An 18,844-nucleotide genomic window follows, 5' to 3' on the forward strand; every position below is an offset into this window, starting at 1 on the left:
ACTATAACTTCTTTTAAAAAAAATATATACTTTATTGACTTTTTACAGAAAGGAAGGGAGAGTTATAGAGAGCCAAAAACATCAAAGAGAAAGAAACATTGATCAGTTGCCTCCTACACACCCCATACTGGAGATGTGCCCGCAACCAGGGTATATGCCCTTGACCGGTATCGAACCTGGGACCTTTCAGTCTGCAGGCTGATGCTCTATCCACTGAACCAAATTGGCCTGGGCCAACTATAAGTTCTTTACCTTTAAAATATTTTTATGGAAAATCCCATATAAATTATAGTCAGAATTTTCCTCAGTAATGTTGTGCCTTGATCTTATCAACCAAGTCTTAGGTAATAAAATGCTACTAAGTAGGAGCTGGGACTTAATGTGTAATGTACAATAGTATAACTCCTTATGCATAATTTTGCAGTTGGAAAGGAATGAAAGCCACATCATCCAGTTAGATCTCAAATTTTAATGTAGTAAACATTTACTTATCACTATCTGTTATGCTAGGTATGGACACTGAACTCGAGGATCTCCATATTGCCTGAAATTAGAGGAGATTCCTCAATTACCAGACTCCCAGTACAGAGTTCTGATGGCTATGCTACACAGAAGCATTTGTTTAATAAAGTCAGACATTTTTTATTTACAATAAAAAGTATTTCTTCACAGTAAAACAAAACAAAACATAATAAAAAATGTGCACATTTGCCCACAAAACTTGTTAAAAAAAAAAACATGTAACGTACCCTAGTTATACCCTAGTTATTTCTCTCAAGTTAGAAGGCCAAATTGGGCTTACTTTAAACCTTGTTTCAATATTAATTCAGTGGGATTCTATATAGCAAAAGAGAGCCTAAAACAGCAAATTATTATTTGAGAATATCATTTAATGTTAGAGGTTATAGCTTATATTTGAAAATGAGGAAGACCATTAATTTTAATATTCATTTTTCAAGTTTACTCAGAGAATAATTCAATTTAATAAGATCAAATGCATGGCTGAAAATATGTTCCCAAATACTCAACAGCGGTATATTGGTAATGAAAAGGACCTTGGCTTTCATCTTAATGATGTGCTATGCTTTAACATTTAATGAATCGAGCAATTTATATGGAGTCAAAGACTTGGCATTTGATATGAAGTTCAACCTTTCTAGAAGGTCATGTTTTCTAAAACTATATTGAACTTTAAAGTATTTTTTCTTTTATTTCTAGTTTACTATAAATTATATATTACTATAATTGACAGTAAGTTAGAAGCAAGACATTTAGCTGTTTTCTAGATAGTTTTTAATAATTAGAAGCATCTCTTCAAAGATACTAAAAATAGAGTCCTCCTCAAACAAGATTACTGACCATCTTTCCTTTGCATCCTTTAACAGGTAAAAAGTAAACTTGATTTTTCAGAGACATGATTTCAAATTGGTTGATGAGATGAGGAAGTCCAATGAGGAGTTATCCCAGTCTGAGAGCAATTTCATAAAATTGTTAGTTTCAAGGGCTTCCATCAGATCCTGGGTATTTTCTTCATTGACAATCTTCTATAGAGAGACCCGGTCCACTCCCTGCACACTAAACACATGCATAGATGTGTGTCACACTCGGATACCAAGAAAGTTGTATTACAAAAATCACATTACCATTGTATTACTGACTATTCCTATGCAGTGAGAAAAAGAAGAAAAAAGAGAAATAGGTAAGGCCTTTTCTTATTGGAAATTGGACAATCTCTAATAAAGAGAAACAAACTATAAAATAAGTCCAGTGTTTATAAGTATATACATTAAAAATATGAAAATCATTGATATTAAAAGTAGGACCAACAATATTAAGGCTCTGTACTTACTGTCCAAGAAGAGAGTGTTTCATTTCCTTATTAAAATTCTGATTCACATGAGGCCTCGTAATTCTCTTTGAGTTTTGGAAAATTCTGCTTCTGTCACTTGCTGAGCACAGAATGAAATTATGTTCAGTTTGCTTGCTTTCTGAATGTCCTTCTTTGACATTCCATATTTTATCCCCCAGTGATCCTCAATGATGGATGCAAACCAGAATTTATATTAGAATTCATATTTAAAAGATGTGTGGATCTTTTAAAAATGACTACATTTGAGTCCTGTTTCTAGGGATTTAATTGGTTGGGGTGGGGGGACTTGCGATTATATATCTTAAAAATTATCCTAGATTAACTAGGGTGTAGAAGAGTTTCCTAAGATGAAGAAAAAGAAGCTATTAAATCCCTATGAAAGTATCTCACCTTAGATTGTCCTAACATCTAGGTCCGAATGAGATCTAAATTCTAGATGGAATAGCTGATAGATGTTAAAACAGGGTGACACAGAGCTGGTTTTTGGCGATGTTGATGGAAGATGGAAGTAATGCAGAAGGATGATCGAGAGGCCCCCTCTCTCAACTTATAGAAGAGTCTCAAATGATGATTATTATTAAATTTTGCTCAATATCATCTTGAATAAGTGTTTAATTTTTTCATTGAACTTATACATGCATTGTCTATTTTAATATTTGTTAGATATTTCAGTTATTCCAGAGATACTTTTATGTCTGTTTTAAAGTTGAGGTAAATTTCTCTCACAGGCATGCAGGCAGAAAATAATGTGCAAACTGTTTAAAGCCAAAAGGTGAGTTTATTTTGGAAAACTTCTTTGAAACTTTCCCTGTCATGCACCACAGTCTTCCCATAAAAACAAGTATGCACATTCAACTGCTCTCACTATGTGATCAGAGCACATGATCTTTACTAAATCTTAGCAATGCTGATGGACTGACATGAATGCCCCCCAGATATCTTTCACAACTCATCTTGTTAGCGTCCACATGTTTAGTATATAGTTTCCACAGTTAGTTTCAGCATATGACTCACTAACTTCTGGGGAGAGCTGCTCAGCCAGAAGCCAGGCTCATGGCTGGCTAGCATAGCAGCGGTGGCGGGAGTCTCTCCCACCTCTGCAGCGGCACTAAGGATGCCCAACTGTGGCTTAGGCCCCGTGGGGATAACCCCTGAGGGCTCCCAGACTGTGAGAGGGCACAGGCAGAGCTGAGGGATTACCCCCCTCCCCTCCCCAGTGCATGAATTTCGAGCACAAGGCATCTAGTACAGCGTTTTTCAACCGCTGTTCCGCGGCACACTAGTGTGCTGCGAGATGTTGCCTGGTGTGCCGTAGGTGCAGACAAGACAAGAATTTTATAATTTTTCACTATTTTGTTTACTTAATATTTCATAATAAAGTAATTATAAAATACTTTCTTTGTGTTTATTTGATTCCTATTCAAGAGAATTACTTTATATATAGTCAATATAGGCACAGAGTTAAATTTTTTAACATTTTCTAATGGTGGTGTGCCTCGTGATTTTTTTCATGAAACAAGTGTGCCTTTACCCAAAAAAGGTTGAAAAACACTGCTCTAGTAAACACATATTGGCTGAAGATGATAAAACTGCAGCGGACTTTGAATGCTAACCTGAGGAGTTTGTATTTTGTCTGAAAGAAATCTGTATTTGTAGAAGTGAAATACAGCCACTTTTGACAGTGAATTTGAAGAAAAGAAACTATGTACCACCAGGAAGACCAGCTAGCAGCCTGTTTGGGAAATAATGAAGCCTGGAAAAGATTTGCTGGATGGAGACAGAAAGGGGCGGGGGGAACAACTTGATAGATATACTATTTGGGTCTAATTGAAAGGGGTGGTGGCTGAATGGATGGAGGAGAGAAAGGAGGAAGAGGAGAAATGTTTCATGTTTTGAGCCTGCAGGGCATGGATGGAGAGTGATGTCTTTAATCTACAGAGGGAACATAAGAGGAGGGAAAGGTGGGGAGGAGGATGCTGAGAGCTAAGCAGGCACATAAACAATAAGACCTCCATTGGCTCAGGGCTCTGTCATTAACAAAATAAAGTGGAGCCATTGTATTATTTGTTCTTCACAACAATTCTATAGAGGAAAGGCAAACCTCATCTTCTTCATTTGGGAGGTGAAGAAAACCAAGAAAAATAATTGTAATTAACTTGGTCATATTGCAGAATTGGTAAATAGTGGTGGAGACTAAAATTCATGTGTTTTCATGTATAGTTCTGTGTTTTTCCATCCTATTCCCCTCTGACAGCTGCAGGTTTATACATTCTTTTTTTCATTAGTGATACCAGCTTTACCTATTTAAAAAAAATCTATATTGATTTCAGAGAGGAAGGGAGAGGGAGAGAGAGATAGAACCATCAACGATGAGAAAGAATCATTGACCAGCTGCCTCCTGCATGCCCCCTACTGAGGATGAGCCCACAACCAAAGTATGTGCCCTAACCAGTATTCCAGCCTTGACCTCCTAATTGATAGGTCCACACTCAACTACTGAGCCACACTGGCCGAGCAGCTTTACCTATTTTTTAAATTCTTTCTTTGTCAAGTTTTATGTTAGCTTTAAATAGGGTTGTGACAACAAATAGAGACTTTATTTTTGCACATAAGATCTGCAAGAGTACAAATAACCTTAACTTGATCTATTTCTAATGGCTTTATTGAGATGTAATGTACATGTTTAAAGTATAAACTTCAATGACTTTCAGTATTTTACAAAGTTGTGTATCCATCACCACAATCAATTTTAGAGCATTATAATTATCCCCCAAAATACCTATACCTCTTAGCCATCATCCCAAACCCTCCATTCTTCTTACCCCAGCACTAGGAAACTGCTAATTCTCTTTCTGTGTCTATAGATTTACCTACTATTCTATTGAGTTTTTGTATGTAGAATCTCACAATGTATGGTCTTTTGAGACTGACTTCTTTCATTTAGCATAATGCTTTCCAGGTCCTCCCGTGTGGTAGCATGCTGCTACATGATATTCCATTCCATGGCTAGACTACAGTTTATCTATGCATCGGTTTCCTTTGCAGATTCTCAACAGAGCTGTCTGCCTCACTTATTATCAGGGCCATGCAGGTCTCACAGTTTTCTGACTCCAGGAAAACAAGCAGCTTAGGGTTGGAAGTGAAGGAGAAAAAAGGCAATGCTCAAGTCTCTCTCTTGCCCATAGTTTTGGAACTGTTCTGAATGTGAACAAAGTACCCAGGATTGAGAATGCAGATTTCAAATTCACCTAATGACTCTATGGCATGCCTCAGGAATTACAGCATATTAATATCCATCATCTAAAATGTCACCTGTTATTTTAGTCCTGCATTATTACATTTCAGAAAAAGGTGCAGTTCAGTGATGCTTAAGAATATCAGTTAACCATTTCATGTTCTCTGCGGGGACTTGGTGATTTATTTTCTTATTTTACTGTGGAAAATAATGTATGAAAAGAGGAGAATTGAAACATGTAAGCATATTTAGCTTCAACAAAATCTAAATATATTAAATTTAAGCACATTGATGGCTATCCTCATAATTACTCGACATTTAAATCAACAGTCTTGGAATCCATTAGATCTAATTCAGCCTAATTGTCTTCAAATTCAATATATTTTCTAGTTAATTAAGAGTCAAATTAGAGGAGATATAATTCACATCAAAGTCAATTACAAGCTTTTTAGAAACCAGTTCAGAACATGCCATTCCACCAAAATCAAGCCCTCACAGTCCACATGGCAATGTGCCAACGAGTAATTTAGAATAACACAATGAGGTACTTACTGTCTTCTGTGAAAAGAACTTATCAAAGACTGAGAGACAGACAACATATTTAAATCTGTCATAGCAAACCAGATGTCTTTCATCTGATGTTGCACTAAAATAAAAAAAGGTAAAAATAATTGTTTTGAATTGTGAATTGTTTGTCTCTAGAACTCACTTTAATGTTTATAGTGGTGATGTATGACTTTCCAACATGATAACAATCATGCACAGTAGTATACATTTCTGATCAAACAAGCACAAATAACTGGACACATGAAAAACAGCTTCAAACATTGATTATGCTTGTGGGGACATGGATGCAGGCTGAGGCTGGTTGGTTGGAGTGTGTGTGTGTGTGTGTGTGTGTGTGTTCAAAAGTCTGTGTATATCCAGGCTGGGGGACAGCCACAGGAATCGGGGAATGCAGACTCCTAATGAATTGTCTACCAGAATAGAAATCGCCCTGAGCTGCTTGCCAGATAATCTTTAACATTTTATAACTGATTCATGGTTTCAGCCATAGCCACTGTTTTTTTACATGGAGACAGAGCTCAATAAAAGCTCTAGTCTGATAGGAGAGCTGGTGGACCCCTATTTGTTCATTGAGAATGAACAATCACTAAAATGGCTGTCGGAACTGAAAATGCACTGTGTCATCTTTAACATCATAGTTATGTTTCAGCATACTAGAAGTAAAATGAAAATGTCAATAAGGAATGTATTTACTAACTTACTGGCAAATAAACTGAAAATGAGAGGAAGTATTAAAGGAGAAAGAATCTTCATACACCTGATAGGGACTAATCTTTCTTTTAAAGTTTTTAGTTAATAGTGAAAGAGAGGTATGATCTTTCTCTTATCAAAATCTGGAGATTGCATATTATTAAAACTCATCAGACAGTGTGTACTTCAGTCTGTTTTGAAAATATCGATCTGTCAGGTGCTCTTTGAGAAGAGCTTAGGTAGATAAATAAGCTTGTAAATCAAACTTACTATCTACTCTCTCTTTCAGGTTCTTAATATATTTTTGTATACTATAGGCTGTAAGAAGACATACAGAAAAATATCTGTTTGACTTTCTTTAATTAATTTTAACTGACCAGTTTACATTTAATAGACCAAGTGTCATATAGAACACATTTTTAGAAATACTATGATGACAATATTTCATAGCTTTATTATTTCTCATGTTCTGATTTTACATGTTAAAGGAGATGCTGAAAGATAAACATCTAACCATCTGTAAAATGGTGAATTGAGGGAAAGGTTCATCAGATAACCCATCTTGCCAGATAAAATGCCATATATTATACATATATTTGTATATAAAAAATATATTTAGCCTAAACTCTCTTATATTTCAGGAATAGCTACTTGTTTTATTTTAGAAGCTTCTAAACAGTTTTTATTAGAATATTTAGCACAACTTAATTTAATTAAAAAATCACATATCAAGATTTTTGCAGAATGTATAAACATACAAATTTTTAAGTATTGATATTCATGGACTCATCAGCCAAGATAATTAAGATAATTTATCCCAACAGACTTTAACAGGTTCTCTGCCATTCCTCACTGCTTGCATTCACTTCCATTCCCTTACTTTAGAGTTAATCACTACAGTCATTTTTTATTTATTATTTATGAAACATTTTTATTGATGAGTAATATTTTAGTACATATATTACATCTTTTTTATCTATCGATGGGCACTTAGGTTGCTTCCATATCTTGGGGAGAAGTGTGGATGGAAGGGTGACATAGGTAAAGAATATTTTCATACAGCAGGAGTGCACTGTTTTCTAAGAAACTGAATCTCAAGTAATGTATTGCAAAATATACAAATATACTGGTATTCTAAACATATTTTAGTTATTTTGGATCAAAGTTGCTATGACAACATGTTTGAAAGTCACCCTGGAATATGTGTCCACAGAAGGTAGATGAATCTTAAATGACCCATATTCGTGGACTTAAACCTAAGCAATAATTCAATAAACAGTGTCCAAGTTGAAAGAGTGGGCTTGTAAAGAAAGTAGGTAAAGTGTAAAACACTTTATTTAGATAAAATGTAAACTTTATTAAATCTTATGGACAAAGATTTGCAATAAAAATCAAATTGAAAATAGCATGAAGATGTTAGAACTGATGAAGGAGAGGAAATGCAAATTAATGGAGTACCTTCCGCTGAAAGGATGCAGGCATCATAGGCAAGGCACTTGGGTATCTAACCAGCTTCCCTCTTAGGATGTTTTGTTTTCATTCTGACACCAACTTTGGTGGCCTTAGAATATGTAGCACAACTTATGTTTCTGGTAATTTCTTTGTTCATCTTAATGACTAAGCTCTTGGAGTTGAATGATGTACAGTATAATGCGGCACTTTTGTTGTTTGAGGAAGAAACTGGCTTGAGTTTTCTAACACTAACTGTGGTCTAAAGGTCCCTGGAGAATTTCATGTCTTAAATTATGCATTTAGCTATTAGCAGATAAGAGATTAAACAATTTTATATCCTTGGAGAAAACAAAATAGATATGGACAACTCTGTTACAAATATAACACAAAGAAGATAAGAAAAATAAGAATGATCTAATATACATCTGACAGATTTAAGAGGAGACTGTTAAATATGAATTGGCTGAAAAGTTTCCAGACTTGATCATATATCAATACATGAAGTTTTAGGTACAGTAAAAACAATAACTCTTAAGTACAATAAATAAATACCATTCAACTGGGTAATTATATCATGATAGAAAATTAAAAGCCAGGAATAAAAGGCAGATAAATCTAAAATAAACATAGCAAGACTACATCATATCTTTTAAAATCAACAGGAGAATCAAAATATGAGAGAATATGGGATTTTAAAATGATACACTCTGGACAAAAGAATGCCAATTTTATGAAAAATTAAATATGCACTTATCATGTAACATAGCTATTGCAATCTTGGGGATTTGTCCCACATAAATGAAAGCATATGTTCACTCAAAATCCTGTGCAAAAAAATGTTTATAATAGCCCCAACTTTATTTATAATAGTCCCAAACTGGAAACAACCAAACTATACTTCACAAGGTAAGTGATTAAATAAACTGTAGAACATCCACATCATGAAATATTACTCAGCTATATAAAAAGGGACAAACCATTGATAACCGGAACAATTTGGATGGATCTCAAGGAAAATGCGCTGAGTGAAAAAAATCAATCTCTAAAGGTGCTATAATGTATGATTCCATTTTATATAACATTCTTAAAATGAAAAATCATCAAGATTGAGAGCCACTAAAAGAGATGAGTATTGCTGGGGGATACTTATGGTGGAACTGTTTGTTCTGAATGTGTTGATGGACATGAACTACATGTATGCTAAATTTGCATAGAACAAATATGTGTGTGTATGCATGCACAGAATGAGTACCTATAAAATGGCTTACTTCAGAATAAGGTCAATGAATGTCCATTTTCTGTAGTGATATTGCGCTATAATTAACCAAAATGTCTCCTTGGGGAAACTAGGTAGAGAATAATATAACAGCTTGACTCCATTTTGTTTTTTACACAATACATAAATCTCAAAAAAAAAAGTTGTTTCTTTAAAAAAATAGATTAAAAAGGGAGAGAGGGATTGTCAGTCACAAATTCAGAGGGAATTGTCAGTTGCCATATTTAATTCCACAATGCAGTTAGTTAGTAAGAGTATAATTATAGTTTTTTAGTGCTCAGAGGAAATAATTATGGACCTAGAATTTTCTATCCGACTCTCCTTTCATTTCTAAAACATGGATGGACCTAGAGGGTATTTTGCTAAGTGAAGTAAGTGAAACAGAGAAAGACAAATACCATAAGATTTCACTTACATGTGGAATCTAAAAAACAAAACAACAAACAGAACAGAACAGAAGCAAACTCACAGATACAGAGAACACTTGGATGTTGGGCCTATAGGAAAGTGGGCAGATTTCCTAACAGGATGAGAATTCACTGTAGTTGTGCAATGAGCATTAAAAAACATACTCATCCTGAGGATTTAAGTAAGATTCGTAAGAGAAATTCATGGTTGAGGTTAGGTCACATGCAGGTGACATTCTGCTTCCCTGTTGTCAGTTACTATGCCATGTGGGTTGTGCTTTTTCTTTCAAATAATCATCATTCATAATTAGAAATTCAAGGTGGCATATGTCAACATGCTTCCTCAAGAAAGGCACATTCTTTAACAAAATTAAAAAAAAATTGATGATTTTTAGAACATCTTTGAAATTAGACAACTTGAGCATCACTTTTCTAAAATGTGGATTCTTGGAAGAATTAACAGACTATAAATGTTTAAAGAATCATTTGCTGTGTAGTTGATTGCAATTTAAATTTTTATGATTTCTAGGTTCTGCCAACTGAAAATATATGAGAAATAAAACATACTAGTTCACTTCCAGAAGCAAGTTATAATTAAATTGTAAATGGCAAATTAAAATAGCATCTTAAATTACTGCCAAAGTCCCAGTAATCCACTAAAAATAAAGGAACAATTTATTCTATCACTGTCACTATATCTATCCTATCCTATTTGTGTTCACCCTGTCTATGCTTTATGTCATGGGGCAATATAAGCACTTCAAGATATTTTCAACATCCTCTAATGATTTTCTCTGTTCAAATATGTCAGTAAAATTCATAGAGCATTAATCACAACAGTCATTCCAAAATAACACAAGTGTATGTAGTGTGTTGAGTTGTGTATCCCCCAAAACATGCTGTAGTCCCCTGGTACTTATGAGTAAAAACTTATTTGAAAGCTAGAGTCCCAATGTACAAAATTCGTGTACAGGTGGAGTCCCTAGACCTGGACAGCAATCAGGGCCAATCAGGTTCCCCACTTCCCCGCCTCACACCCTCCTCCTTTCCTCACTGCCTGCATGCCACCACAGTGCATTTCCCCACCTCCCCCCTTCCTCCTTCTTCCCTCACCATCCATGTCCACAACCACCCACACCCAGGAGGCAGCTCCTGCATTGAGCATCTTCCCCCTGGTGGTCAGTGTGCAATATAGCGACTGGTCGACCGGTCATTCTGGTTGTTCGGTCATAATAGGCTTTTACATAATTAGATAGTGTGTTTGCAGATGTAGGTTAAGATGAGGTTATACTGGCATGGAGTGGGCCCTTCATCTAATATGGTTTGTGTCCTATGAGAACAGGGAAGTGACACAAAAACACACAGGGAGAATGTCATGTATAAACACAGGGAAGATTGCTGGGAGCCCCAGGAGCTAGGAGGTAGCCATGAAACAGATTCTCCCCTAGAGCCAATTGTCTGCTAGCACAATTGATTTCAAGCTGCTTCGCTCTAAAACTATAATAAAATGCATTGCCTTTGTTTGAGACCATCCAGTCTGTGGCACTTTGCTTAGGCAGTACTAGGAAACTAACACAATGTATTTGGGAAATAAATACTACTAACAGACATTGAAAAAAAATATATGCCAGTCACTGTTTTGGGAGCGTGGATCATCTTTTTGTCTATTTCTCTTATGTTAAATAAGAAAATGTGATTCACAGAATTGAAGTTTGCCTGAAATATAGAAAGTGGCAGAGCATAAATTTGAGTGGAAGTGTGCAAGTTTCATATTACACTTTGTAGAAATGATTTTTGAGGGCAAAAGAAGTTAGAGAAAAATAATAGATTATTTCTTTTAGTTTCAGAACAAATGGGATTACCAGTGACAACTGACATGATTTGATTATAAGCACACAGAACTCAGAGAAAGGTAACATAGTTTCTAGCTCTGGTCCCATTACCTGTTAGGGGAGCTTTAAAAAAATCACTTCAATTTTCTTAGCTGCAGTATACTTTTTTTCTAAAAGAGATTGAATGAGACATTCACTCTCTAAGATTTATTCCAGACCTTACTAACTGTCTTTATTAGATATTAGTATGTTTCACTCTTTCACAAATAATTGCTCATAAATTACATTCATAAGTACTCAAAAAGTAGTGCTAAAGTTACTGATTTTATAGCTAATTTATTCCTATTCACATGAGCAATTAATATTCTTTTTAAAATTATTTTTATTGATTCCAAAGAGGAAGGGAGAGGGAGAGAGAGAGAGATAGAAACATCAATGATGAGAAAGAATCATTGCTTGGCTGCCTCCTGCATGCCCCACACTCGGGATTGAGCTTGCAACCCGGGCATATGCCTTGACTGAGAATCAAACTGTGACCTCCTGGTTCATAGGTCAATGCTCAATTACTAAGCCACACCAGCCGGGCCTTGAAATAAAAATAAAAGAAATAATAATAAAATAAAAAACGCTTGATTCTAAGAATTGGATTGACTCATGAACTATTAAAAGATGTAAATCTAAGTCAAGATGGTTATTGAGATAGAAAAAATACATATGCAAATTTCTTTAATTTGGGGCCAGTCATCACAGGAAAGAGATTCACTGTTTTAAAAAGTTAAAGGTGATAAAAGAGCGCCTGACGCACGGTAAACACCCTATAGTTTTTAATTATGTCCTTTGTCTTTGATCTTGTGAAAGGTTAAAAATATAATTAGCCTGAAGTGAGCAAGTTCTGCTTTCATGTACCCAAGATACATTCTGAACAAAATGAAAACTGAGAATGCTAGAGTAAAGATAAGAAAAGTGGAAGTGAAATATTTCAACCTTTTATGCTCATGGAAATTATATACCAAGGTACTGAAAATATTCACAGTTGTGATCATATAATAGGCCAATGAAAACACAGAAATCAAAAGGAAGAAAAGATGTATCAACAACTGAAATTCCAACTGCCAACGGATCAGGCCCCACTCAACACCTAAAGCAAGAAATTGCATTTACTATTCGCTAAGCAAGAGTTGTTAAGTTTAAAGATTAGAATAACTAATTGGTTTTTCAAAACCCTGTCACTAGAACTTTGACTGTTTTATATTGTCACCAGTTCTAAAATCATTCATTTTCCTGCCTCACCTTTATTTAAATAATGAAGAGATGCCTAAGAGCAGTTTTAATGGACTGAATTGTACCCCCTGAGAGTCACATGTTGAATCACTAACTCTGCAATGTGGCTGTGTTTGGAGATAAGGCCTCTAGGGAGGTAATTGAGCGTGGGCCTAAAGTCAATAGAACTGCTATACCTATTGAAAGAGGAAAGGCTATCCCAGATTGCTCCCTCTCTGTGCCCAAATGGGAAAGGCCGGGTAAGACAGTGACAAGGCAACATCTGCAGGGCAGGAAGGCAGGACTCCTTAGAAATCCACCTGCTGACCTCTTGATCTTAGACTTCCCAGTCCCTAAGTGTGAGAATATAAACATCTATTGTTTAAGCCCCCAGCCTATAGTTTGTGATGGCAGACTAATAAAGCAAGTGACATTAATATAACATCATTTCAATATTTACATTGATTGGTATGGTGTATAGGAAATTATTAACTTTAAAAAGAGATCAAAGTCTCCATTCCTTCCACTTATCTCTGGGAAAATTAGATGCATTTAATGAACCAATGAAATAATAAAGCCCAGGAATTGAGGTGATGAAAAATAAATGTTTGTTGTGAATAAAATAAAAAGAAAAATAAATTAATATAAAACATTTATATTAATTTATTCATATTTATATTTATATTAATCTTTCCTGGGGAGCAATTTCAAAGTAAAAACAAAATTCATGTGTCTCTACCTGTTGACTTCAACCAGTAATTATTTTAATGGTAGTAGATACTGAAATCTTATATATAAAAAGCAAAACAAGACAAAACAAACTCCTAGGAATGGTTTATTATTGTCACCTTGAGAGAAATAGCAACTTTTTCTTATTTCCTATCTTTAAATTTATCTTTTTGCACATTTTCTAACCCACTAGAAACAAAGTGGTACAATCTGAATGCTAATGTTTGGTATTGAACACGTTTAGTAATATGGAACTTCATCTGTAACAAAGAACATTATTAATATACATGGACTTATTTAATAATAGAGCCTGAGTTTTGGAGGTAAATTTTATTTGCATGATTCCTGCAGATAAAGAACAGTTACTGTTTGTCTGAGTGAACCTTTAACTAGGATCAGTTAAATGAATCAAGTTTACTTTGATTTATAAATGCACTTCATTAATTGGTAGGGGTGCAGAATCTCCAACTATGCTTTGATTCAGGAGTCAGAACCTGTAGATTCTAGTTCTTGCATCGCTGCAGTGCTGTGACCTTGAGCAAACCCTTGGCCCCAGTGTTTCTCTTCTCTTGGAGAGAGAGGGTAGCCGAGCAGTGACAACACACACTCTGAAGCCATTCTCTCTGGATTTCAGTCCGGGTTCCAGTGCCTTTTGCCTGGATGACTTTGTGAAATGCACTGAGCCTCTCTAAGCATCAATGTTTCCATCTGTAAAGTGACACAAATAAAAGTTTTAATGGATGAGAATATTCTGAGGGTTCCAATGAGTAAAAACAAACTATGTTAAGCATTGCCTGGTACTCCATAAGCACTATGTTAACCCTTGCTAAATAAATAAGACAGCTGCGTCACAAAAGCAGATTCGTTAATTTTTCTGGCAGTATTATAGAGCCATATAATTTGCTTTTTTCAAATAAGAAACCCAAGCTTGAAGAGCTTCAAGGATATATTGCAGGGTGTTCATTTAGTCAGATAGGATAATCTGCCAGCTAGAGAGATTTGAGAACTACAAAAAGACAGCTCAAAGTAAAAAATATATACTTATAAAGATCCTTAGGGAGCATCTACACCCTCTGTGCTGAGGTAGGGTGCTGGGTGGTGAATTCAGTTTTGCCTGTAAAGACGGTGGAGAGGGATAGAGGTTATGTTTGGTTTCAGGTGTGCTGTGCTCCAAAGCCTGTGCCCTTTCCATTTTATAATCCATGGCCTCAAGAAGATCACTTCCCAATGGAAGAACAAACAGAGGTGGATGCAAGTGAACTATGATGTAATGTATATCCCGGTGTGCTGTCTCCAATACTGGACTCATAAGCGCCATGGGGATACTGAGGAAGAAGTAATAAGCAAACAAACTTCATAACAATTGAGCTGTTTGTGGAAAAGCACACAGTATTTAATCAGTGGAGAAATGGCAGCTAGACCTTGCCAGCACAGAATTGCCTCTAAACTATTTTCTATTGACTCAGCGGTGAGTGGAATCATGGGGCATCTCTTCACGGAGTGCCTGGTGATCCAGTGAGGAAAATGTGGGGAATATAATGAACAACATAAAAGGTCAAACAAAGTAGAACCAGAGGCATGGATACAGGAAACAGACTGCCAGCTGCCAGATGGGGGAGTGAGAGAGAGGACTGGCTGAGAGAAGGTGAAGGGGTTAGCCAAGGAACATGTAGGCATAAGCCAGGGACACAGAAGACAGTGTGGTGATGGCTGGGGGGAAGGAGGGCTGTGGGCACTGAGTGGAGATGGGCAAAGTGGGGGGAAAGTGGCCATCTGTAATAGTGTCAACAATAAAAATAGTTTTAAAAAAGAATTTTTTTTAAAAAAGAAGAGCCGGTGTGTGGAAAGGGTTGTTTTTTCTGTCTTGCAAATTCACAAGGAAAGTGCTTCCTACTATCCAAGCTGCATAAAATGATTCTCAATTAGAGAAAGCTAGTGGTCTTGAATGCTAAATCAATATTTCCATTTTTACCAGGCTGTGTTTGAAGAGCTAACATTTGGAGCCACATTTGTGGTTAAACATTAACTGTTAAAGACACGTTTAATTAGCATTGTCAGTTTCTTAATCCACAGACCATATGGCAAAGTTGTAGTGTCGACCAAAAGGATGTTAATATTTATTACACTTTTTCAAATCCTAAGAAATTGCACTGAATACGTGTGTATTCAATGATTCCATTCCAGTTCTACTGTAATGTGAATTATATGCTTTCTTATGGGCATTAAAGTTTTTAAAATATAATATGTTCATTTAACTTTGAGTTTTCCATCCTTCAATCTTATTAAAGTCAGGTTTATATTAAGATTAAAACAATTGTTGACAACCTATTTATGGATTTACTTATTTATCAAATATATATTGGGACTTTGGGCGTGTCTTAGGGCTTAGGGTACACCAGAAACAGAACTGACCACCTTTTCTAGTTTTCAACATAAAGGAAGAGAGAAAATCAACAACCAAATACTATAATAAATAAATAAGTAAATGGAGGGGTTTAGAAGATGACACAATAAAGATACATGAGAGGAATTAGAAGTGCTGGCTTGGGGAGAAATGATAGTTGGAAATATGGTGGTCCAGGAAAGATTCCTTGAGAAGGTGACATTTGAACTGGAGGGGGTGTGTGTCACGTGTGTTTGGTGGAAGCTCCCAGGAAGAGGCAGCTGACAGTGAAAGGCCACTAGTCGTGGTGGAAGGACAGCTGGAAGCTAATTACAGCTCAAGGAACATGAGCACTGGCTCCAGGAGTAGGCGATGATGTGGGAGAAGGGAAAGGACATGGATTGTGCAGGAACTGACAGGCATTCTCAGGCTTTGGCTTCTACCCTGAGATGGGAGGCATTTTCAGGGGTTTAGCAGAAAAGGGACATGAGCTCTTTCCATGGCAGAGATGATCCTGGCTGTTGTGTTGAGAATGGCCCAGATAGGTCAAGAGCAGAAGCAGAGAGAGCATCAGAAAGTAATATTCTAAAGAGGAACGAAGGGCTTTTAGCTTTCCCATACTTTTTTCTTGACTCTTTTTCTGTTTATCAGTGTCACCTTGAGCAAATAGCCACATCTCTCGGGGCGTATATTTTCTTACTTACAAAAAGGGAAAATTGGTTCAAAGTAATTTTTATCTTTCTTTCCATTCTGGCCATGTGTGAGCCATAAATCTGCACATTTATAAAAAAGCAATTTCCCTTGTCGCTCAAGAAAGGACTGATGAGTTTAAAGATCACTGTTTCATTCCCTAGCTTTTTGGCAGGCAACCGTTGATTTTCAACCAAGAAGGACTTAAGAAATTGTTGGAGAATCTTACTATAATTTGACTCATACCTGCTGAGTTGAAATAATTTATCTGCTAAAAACTGGTCTCATGTTGGTGACTATTTGCCAAAGGAAGATAGGCTAGTGGACATCCTATTTGATGGTTATGAAGAAACTTGATAGAGCTCAGGAGGCAATAATAGGATGAACCAACGTCGAAGTAGTGATTTTATTCATATAGGTAATAAAAAAAAAAAGTATATTCACAGATAAGGAAATGTCTAAAGTCTACATTTAAAGAATCCAGGCCCAATATAAAATGTTATGTATTAAAAATGATTTGCAGAATAGGAAAGCTTAGCTAGCTTTTTCTTATAACATTGCACACTTTACACATTTATAAAAGGTGTTACACATTTGTTTTACAGTTTCTCAATTAATATTAGAATGCTCAGTAAATCTTCAAATTGATTTTTTTTCAAAAGGGTCACATCTATGTGACATCTTATCTTTGAATTTTAATACTAAGGTGACATTTTTCAATTTTAAAACATCTTATGCAAATTAAGTAAATTTTCAAATGTAAAAAGTATTGGTTGATCAAACATTTTCTCAGAAATCTTATGAAATCACATAGTTACTTGGGTAAAAAAATAAATATGTAAGTTAGAAAAAAATAGCTTAGGATCCACCCAGCCAGATTTAACCTTAAAGTCTGATTCTGAAACTTACTTTTTGTCCTTGAGAGAACTCACTTTTTTTTTGAGCCTGAATTTTCCTCCAAGATGACATAATAGGATTAAAAGGCAGAATGTGTTAAAAGTATCCAAAAGATGCTGAAAAATGCTTCCTGTTATACTTATTATTAATTCATTGAGATTGCTCATTGACTTTCATTGTGTTTGCATCTCCATGGAAACTGGATCCTAGAAAAGAATAAAAAAGGAATTTTAAAGTTTTTTCCTCTCACATAGTCTCAACTATTATGTGTTGTTTTTTTCTTTTTCTTTCCTCAAGTATGGCTGCAAAATGCAGAGAGAGAAAAAGAGCTCTTTTGAAGGCCAAGGTGCTATTTCACATGTTTATTTTCACAGCTATCAGGGACATGGAAGAGAAGAGCTGGAGAGAGAAAATGTAACCGTTTAGCCCTTTACCATGTGAAATGAGTGCTTTGATATGCTTTCACTTCATAGGACATTGAATGTGATCATGTGTGTTTTCTTTTCATCAAGTTTTCCTGGTTTTCTGTATGTCTCTTTCTCCACAGCTTTAATACTACCGGTGCCTAAAAGTATTATATTTGTAAACTATTCCTTGGAAAATAGTTTTAATACAAATATCACAGTAAGAGAGTAATAATTTGTTGGTAGGGAATATCACATATCATGATACTCAACAAAGGGTCATGGAAATGTGCCATAGAAAAATCTGAGTAACGTGAATATGTGTAAAATACCTGAAGGAGGACGATATCACTCAAGATATGAGGATTACAAAAGGAGTCCTATATAGTAAAATGAAGGAGTTAAAAACAGAAGTAGTATTTGTTTGTTAATTCACCAAGTGTTTATTAAACATCTCATAGTGCTGAGCTCTCCCTGAAACCACAATGAGGGCGCTGGGGGAGGTTGTTCACTGACCAGCTGCCAAGTGTTGCAGACAACAAAAGGGCATCAGAGTTTGGAAGAAAAGCCCCTTTTTCCTCCAGGGCCAGCCCACCTTCCCCCCAACCCCTGTGAGAGCTTCTGCTAACACTTACCACTCGGCCACTGATGGGGGAAATGCATTCTGCAGGAGCATCTGAGAGCTGTGAAGGGCAGAGGTAGAGCTGAGAGGCAAGAGATTGGTAGCTGACTCACAGCACTTCTTCCAAGGGGCAGTGCCCCTCATCCCAGCAGAGCCCCTTGGGGCCATGGCAGCCATGTGTCTCTAATGTTAGTGTTCTATAACACTAGGAGCCCTGCACACGAATTCGCGCACCAGTAGCTCTCTGCCGCCCTCCTGTAGCTCCCCCCACACCACCCATAACTGCTGCCCTGCCCCCTTCTGTAGCTCTCCACCACCTGCTTGTAGTTCACTGCCCCACGCTCCTGCAGATCTGTGATCCCGCCGTTACTCAGTCGGCTATTACGCCTCACAGTGTAACAGATAATTAACACATTCCTCTATTATTATATAGGATTCAAAACACTTGTTATTTTGCTTTGCATTCTTACGTTTACACAAACGATTTCCAGGTCCAGCCATTTCTGTAACCTGACAGTACCACTGGCAAA

This window comes from Pipistrellus kuhlii, unplaced genomic scaffold, assembly GCF_014108245.1.
Source record: "Pipistrellus kuhlii isolate mPipKuh1 unplaced genomic scaffold, mPipKuh1.p scaffold_m20_p_5, whole genome shotgun sequence".
NCBI lineage: Eukaryota > Metazoa > Chordata > Mammalia > Chiroptera > Vespertilionidae > Pipistrellus > Pipistrellus kuhlii.